Source organism: Rhinatrema bivittatum, chromosome 2 (assembly GCF_901001135.1).
Source record: "Rhinatrema bivittatum chromosome 2, aRhiBiv1.1, whole genome shotgun sequence".
Lineage (NCBI taxonomy): Eukaryota > Metazoa > Chordata > Amphibia > Gymnophiona > Rhinatrematidae > Rhinatrema > Rhinatrema bivittatum.
Window position 1 is genome coordinate 514,332,802 of NC_042616.1, and position 6,170 is coordinate 514,338,971.

The window sequence follows — 6,170 nt, forward strand, 5'->3', positions numbered from 1 at the left end:
CCGGGAAAGTGCACAGAAAAGCAGTAAAAACTGCTTTTCTGTGCACCCTCCGACTTAATATCATGGCGATATTAAGTCGGAGGTCCCGAAGAGTAAAAAAAGTAAAAAAAAAATAAAAAAATTTGAATTCGGCCCGCGGCTGTCGGGCCGAAAAGCGGACGCTCAATTTTGCTGGCGTCCGGTTTCCGAGCCCGTAGCTGTCAGCGGGCTTGAGAACCGACGCCGGCAAAATTAAGCATCGGCTGTCAAACCCGCTGACAGCCGTCGCTCCTTTTCCCCGTTTCTACCGCGCCGCCTAATTTGCATAGTGAATCACGCGCACCGGCGAGGGGCCAGTGTGTATGCCGGGAGAGTGGGCGTTCGTCCGCTCTCCCGCAGACTTTACTGTATCAGCCCGAAAACAAGGTGTTAATTGTCCTCTTAAGCCCTTCCTCAGATGTGCACAACTACAATCTGGCTTATTTTAAAAAAATATATAGCTGTTCTGAGCTTCTGAAACCCCCTCTCCCAAATGGGATAAATAACTCTTTTCTAAGTGAATTTTAAGTTTAAATTCTTACTGTAGTCAGGTTACCAGACCTTCTTTTCATGAATACAAGCTGCAATTCACATTTCTTTTTAACTTAAAAAGAAATATTTGATGATTTTAATATCGATTTTGCCAAGGTTCACCTGGGGCTACCGAAATTTACAGGAAGCTTCTCTGACCTCCCCCCACCTAAATCGTCAAGGTTTGGAGTTTTTTAAATGTTTACTTTAGGTTTTATTATACTTTAAAATTCGGTCACGTGATTGGGATGACCCGGGACCTGCTGATGTCAGTGATGATGTCAGCAGTCCAGCCAGAACCTCTCTACAGCATAGCAGAGCTTTCCTACATGGATGCCTTCCAGATCTTCTGTGTAACAGCATTCTTGAGAAAAGAAACCCAGAGCATCAGCATTAATTAAATAATCTGATCACTTAATTCTCACTCTTCCTCTTAAAAAAAAACCTGTCATACCTCTTAGAGATGTGAATCGTGTCCTCGATCGTCTTAACGATCGATTTCGGCTGGGAGGGGGAGGGAATCGTATTGTTGCCGTTTGGGTGTTTAAAGTATCGTGAAAATCGTTAAAATCATGAGCCGGCACACTAAAACACCCTACGCGTATGGCGCCGGCCATACGCGTATGGCCGGCGCCATTTTCCATACAGAAAAACAATTTGCGGCAAGAGATCGCTCCCGGACCCCCGCTGGACCCCCAGGGACTTTTGGCCAGCTTGGGGGGGCCTCCTGACCCCCACAAGGCTTGCCAAAAGTCCAGCGGGGGTCCGGAACGACCTCCTGCAGTCGAATCATGTTGGTCTATGGCCGGCGCCGGCTGAAGACAACACGATTCGATTTCAGGAGGCCGTTCCGGACCTCCGCTGGACCCCCAGGTAATTTAAGGCATTTTGGGGGGGTTCGGGAGGGTGGGGGATTTAATTTAAAGGGTCGGGGGTGGGTTTTAGGGTGTTTTAGTGTGCCGGTTTTCGCGCCCTCCCCCTTCTCCTCCCCCTTCCCCCGATTTACGATTTTTTGACGATAAATCGGGGGAATTGTTATTGTATCGTGGCCCTAACGATTTTTGATGATTTAAAATATATCGGACGATATTTTAAATCGTCATAAAACGATTCACATTCCTAATACCTCTAGGCTTCCAGGACAATAAAAAAACGGCTTCAGCCAGACACTATAAACTTCCCAGGATCAATTCACACTCCCCTGCTCTCCAGATGTGAAGTACAAGAACTACTCCCATGCAGGTTAACAAACCATTTTTTTTTTTTTAAATTATTGTAACAAAACTCAAGCTAAATCTTTCAGAACTTCAATCCCTAGAACAACTTCAGGATCCAACTACAGCACCAGGGTCAGGTAAACTATTTTCTACCCTATTTATACTTTACCCAGCCAATCTGAATGTCATCTCCAACATTTACTCACGCCAGCTCCCAGTGAAAAAGAAGAAACACTATATGAGACCCCACACCAAAACCCGTGACCCAAACTGAGAAACCTGAGACCCCAAACCCCATAATCACAAAACTAAAACTGAGAACTATCATGATCATTATAATCTAACATAACGATAGGGTATTAGAAGTGGGTTTAACTCAGAGAGCTTCCCACAGACCTTCCAAACCCTCATCCGATGGATAAGGAAACACGGAAGCTGGTATCCTAACAAGAGTCCTGTATCCACCAGACTGACAAACCTTCGATGTTGAAAACAATCTGCACTATTTTTTTTGCTTACTCATATTTAGCTTGGTCTTGCTAAACATCGATCAGGGTAAGGGCCATCTTATCCTTTCTAGAAACCATCTTCCTTAATTAAAATTAGGTTGGAATTCCCTATATTTTGGGGACAATTTTGAAAGACACCCCATAGGTTAGAAGGACAAAGATTCCTAGGAATAGAGAAGTTATTTACTGCTTTATCTGATCATTACATCACACATGCACCATTAATGGATATTAGAATATTAATTTTAAGCAGCATAGATACAGAAAGATGATTTGCTAAAATACCTTTATTGGATGAGGTGAATAAGATGCATAATATGCTGTTAGAGATTTAAGTTTGAATTATTACTGCATGATCAATCTACTTCCAACCTATGAGGCTCTTGTAATCACACAATAACACTTTCACTGAGATTTCTTAACACCTCAATGGAGAGAAATTTACCAACTATAGAAAAAACATTTTAAAATATCAAATTTACATTTCACATTAGTATTTCTATAACTTGAAACATGTACAGAGAAAAGGAAAAACATTTGACTTTGATTCTTCAAAGATACTTTTACAATTATTAAGCCTTTCCCTGCCAGCTTAGTTCTCTTCCTGGGAAGATATGAAGTAACCAACTTCAGAAAATTCAATACAACAGATAATTCTCCTTAAGGAATTTAGGATATTTTCCTTTATTCTCTCTACTAGACCTTGCTTTTATTTTTGTTTGTTTATGTATATTGTATACCATTTTGATCAATACATTGATAGATGGTATATAAATAATTTTAAATAAATAAAATGGGGCAGATTTTAATACATATGCATGGGCGTAGATTTGTGCTCGCAACCAAGCATGCACAAATGTACGCCCGATTTTATAACATGTGCGTGCAGCCTCACGCATGTTATAAAATCCAGGGTCGGCGCATGCAAGGGGGTGCACACTTGTGCACCTTGCACGTGCCGAGCCCTAGGGGAGCCCCGATGGCTTTCCCTGTTCCCTCCGAGGCAGCTCCTAAATTGGAGCTGCCTCGGAGGGAACTTTCCTTCTGCCCCCCCCACCTTCCCCTCCCTAACCCACCCCCCCAGCCCTACCTAAAACCCCTCCATACCTTTGTTTTGCAAGTTGCGCCATGCCTCTTATTATGCATCTGGGCAGGTGTAGGTTGTGCGCACCGACCAAGTGCCGGCGAATGATCCCCCAGCCTAGAGGCTCTACGGAGGCCTCTGGCCATGGCCCTGCTCTGCCCCGGACCGCCCATGCCCCTTTTTTCAAGCCCCGGGACATACGCGCGTCACCGGGCCTATGCAAAATAGGCTCGGCGCGCGTAACCCCAGCTGGATTTACGTGCGTAGGGCTTTTAAAATCTGCCCGTATGTGCACTAATATCTTCCTCTATTGTTTCTTCCTCAATTTGAGCTAACTCAGAAACAATTTCAGGGATTATTATCATTTCTGGTTCAGCTTCTTCCAACAAAAGATATATTCTGACAATCATCTTGTGCCAATTCATCTTCCGAAGTGAAGTCACCTTCAAAACTGACAATTGAAGAATGTAATAATTTAATATCATCTTTGTGAACTACTTTGGAAACATTCTTTTTCTCAGACTTGACTTGAACAATATTCTCATAGAAATTTACTTTCTCAGTAGCATAGATATCTTCACTCTCCAATTTTATGTCATCCAGTAAATCCCCTAAGTCTCTACAACATCAATTGACAACTTGTAGCAGTTGATCTTCAGCATGGTGATCGTAAAATTTCTTTTGGATGTTAGCTTTTCTTGCAATAGTTTTACTAGCGATCTCCCACTCAAATGTTAACTTAGAATAATGATCTTTTACCCACTGATTACGAGTCTGAATAGCACTTTCTTTAGCTTCACTTGGATAAAAATCAGTTGGTAATTTTGGATCTCTTTCAAACATCAGATAAAATGGTGAATACCCAGTGGATTGATGAATATGAGAGTTAGAAGCCAAACATATTTCAGAGAGGTGATCTATCCAGTTCCTTTTTTTGACATTTGATAACGTACTTAATATCTAATGGAGGGTTCAATTAAAGCGTTTGCATTGCCCATTTCCTTGGGGATGATATGTTGTGGCATAACTTTTCTTAATCCCATATAGGAGACACAGTTCTTTGATGAGTTCTGACTCGAAAACTCTGTCTTGATCTAAGTGTATTCTTGCAGATACTCCATAATATGTGAACCATTTCTTTGCCAGAATTTTAGCTGTGGTGCAAGCCGTTTGATCTCTTGATGGCATAGCCAGGGAAAATCAGGTAAACATATCAGTTATAATAAACACATTTTTCAATGCCATTCTTTCCAGGTTCCAGTACTGTATAATCAACAGCCAACACTTCTCCTGGGTAGGATGTTTGAAAAGTACACATAAAGGCCTTATTCCGAGGGCAAACATCACAGGCTAATGCATATCTCTTGCATTTTTCAATCCATTCTTTCACTTCTTGTGCCATTCCTAACCAATAGTATTGGCGACAGATATTTTTTTATGATCCTGCCTGCAGCTGGAGCCGTGGGCAGTCTCTCACCTCCCCTTTCTGGCTTCTTCTATGGCCCGGAGGCCACCGATGCTCCTTTAGCATGGATGGAGCTGCCCCCAGCGCAGCCTTCGTGGCCAGGAGGCTGCCAACATCCTTTTCCTGTGGTTTGGTGGCAGGGTGCCGCTCTGGTATGGTTTTTGCGGCCAGGAGGCCGTTGACGGTGGTCCACATGGCCTGGAGGCCGTCCTGTAGAGCTCCTCTTCGCAGCATGAGCCACTGTCATCTTTTTCTTCTTTGCGGGTCGGAGGCCGCAGACACTGGTGTTGTCTGCAGCCGGAGCCATCCTTAGTCCTCCATCCTGTGGCCTGGACACCGCTGCTCTCGTTGGGGGCCTGTGCTACGGCCTAGCTTTTCTTCCTGCTTCGCTCTGCAGCATGGTCACTCTCCAAGGTCCTGTCCACTCCTTCCTCCTTAGGCACGGGGCCGCGCCTCCTTTCCATACTTAAAGGGCCAGCTTGGGAATGGTCAGCAATGATGTCATTGTGAGAACCTCCTCTTCAGCCCTATAAAAAGGGCCTGACTTCACTTCATCCTTGCCTTCGCAAGGAGCCAGTCCTCCTTAGGACTTCACGTCTTCCAACTTCTAGGCGCTTCGTTCCATGTGGGATCCCTTGTCTTCTTCTTCCCCTTTGTCTCTCGTCTTGTCAAGCTTCAGTGTTCCAAATGTTCCTGTTTTTTCGACCTTCTGATGTCTTCACGGCCAGATCTCATCCTTCTCCAGATGTCCTTTCCTCGGCTGCACAACCTCCTGAAGTTACTGTTTTTTAATCCTATTTTCACTGAGTCCCATCTCAGTATCCTCCGCATTGAGTCCTGTCTCTGTGTTCCTGGCTCCGAGTTCTGCCTCTGAGCTTCTCCTCCTACTTCCATATCCTACCGGGTCTTCAGAGTCCCTGCGCCTGCTCCTGTCCATGAATGAACTCTGCCCTAACCTGTTCCATTGGTGTGGTCTGTGCCTGGCCTTGACTGACTGTGGAAGGGCGTACCTCGATGCAGGCCTCACCGGAGTCTTCATCCTGAATCTCCAATCAACCTGAGTGGGGAACCATCAGCGTGGTCCGTGACTTGCCTTGATTGGCTATGTAGGGCGCATGGTATGGCAGTACCAATTCAGCATTGTGGATATTGTAACTGTTTTGGAGTCCTCTTCTTCAACCCAACTGAGTTCCATCTCAGATCACCTCCTACCAACCTGAGTCTCCTCTCACCTTCATCCAACCTGAGTCTCATCTCATTCCAAGTCTTCATCTATACCTGTTTGTTCCAGGCCTCAGCCTCTGTCCTGTCGCATCTGCCATTCCCGTACAACAGGTCCAAAAGGG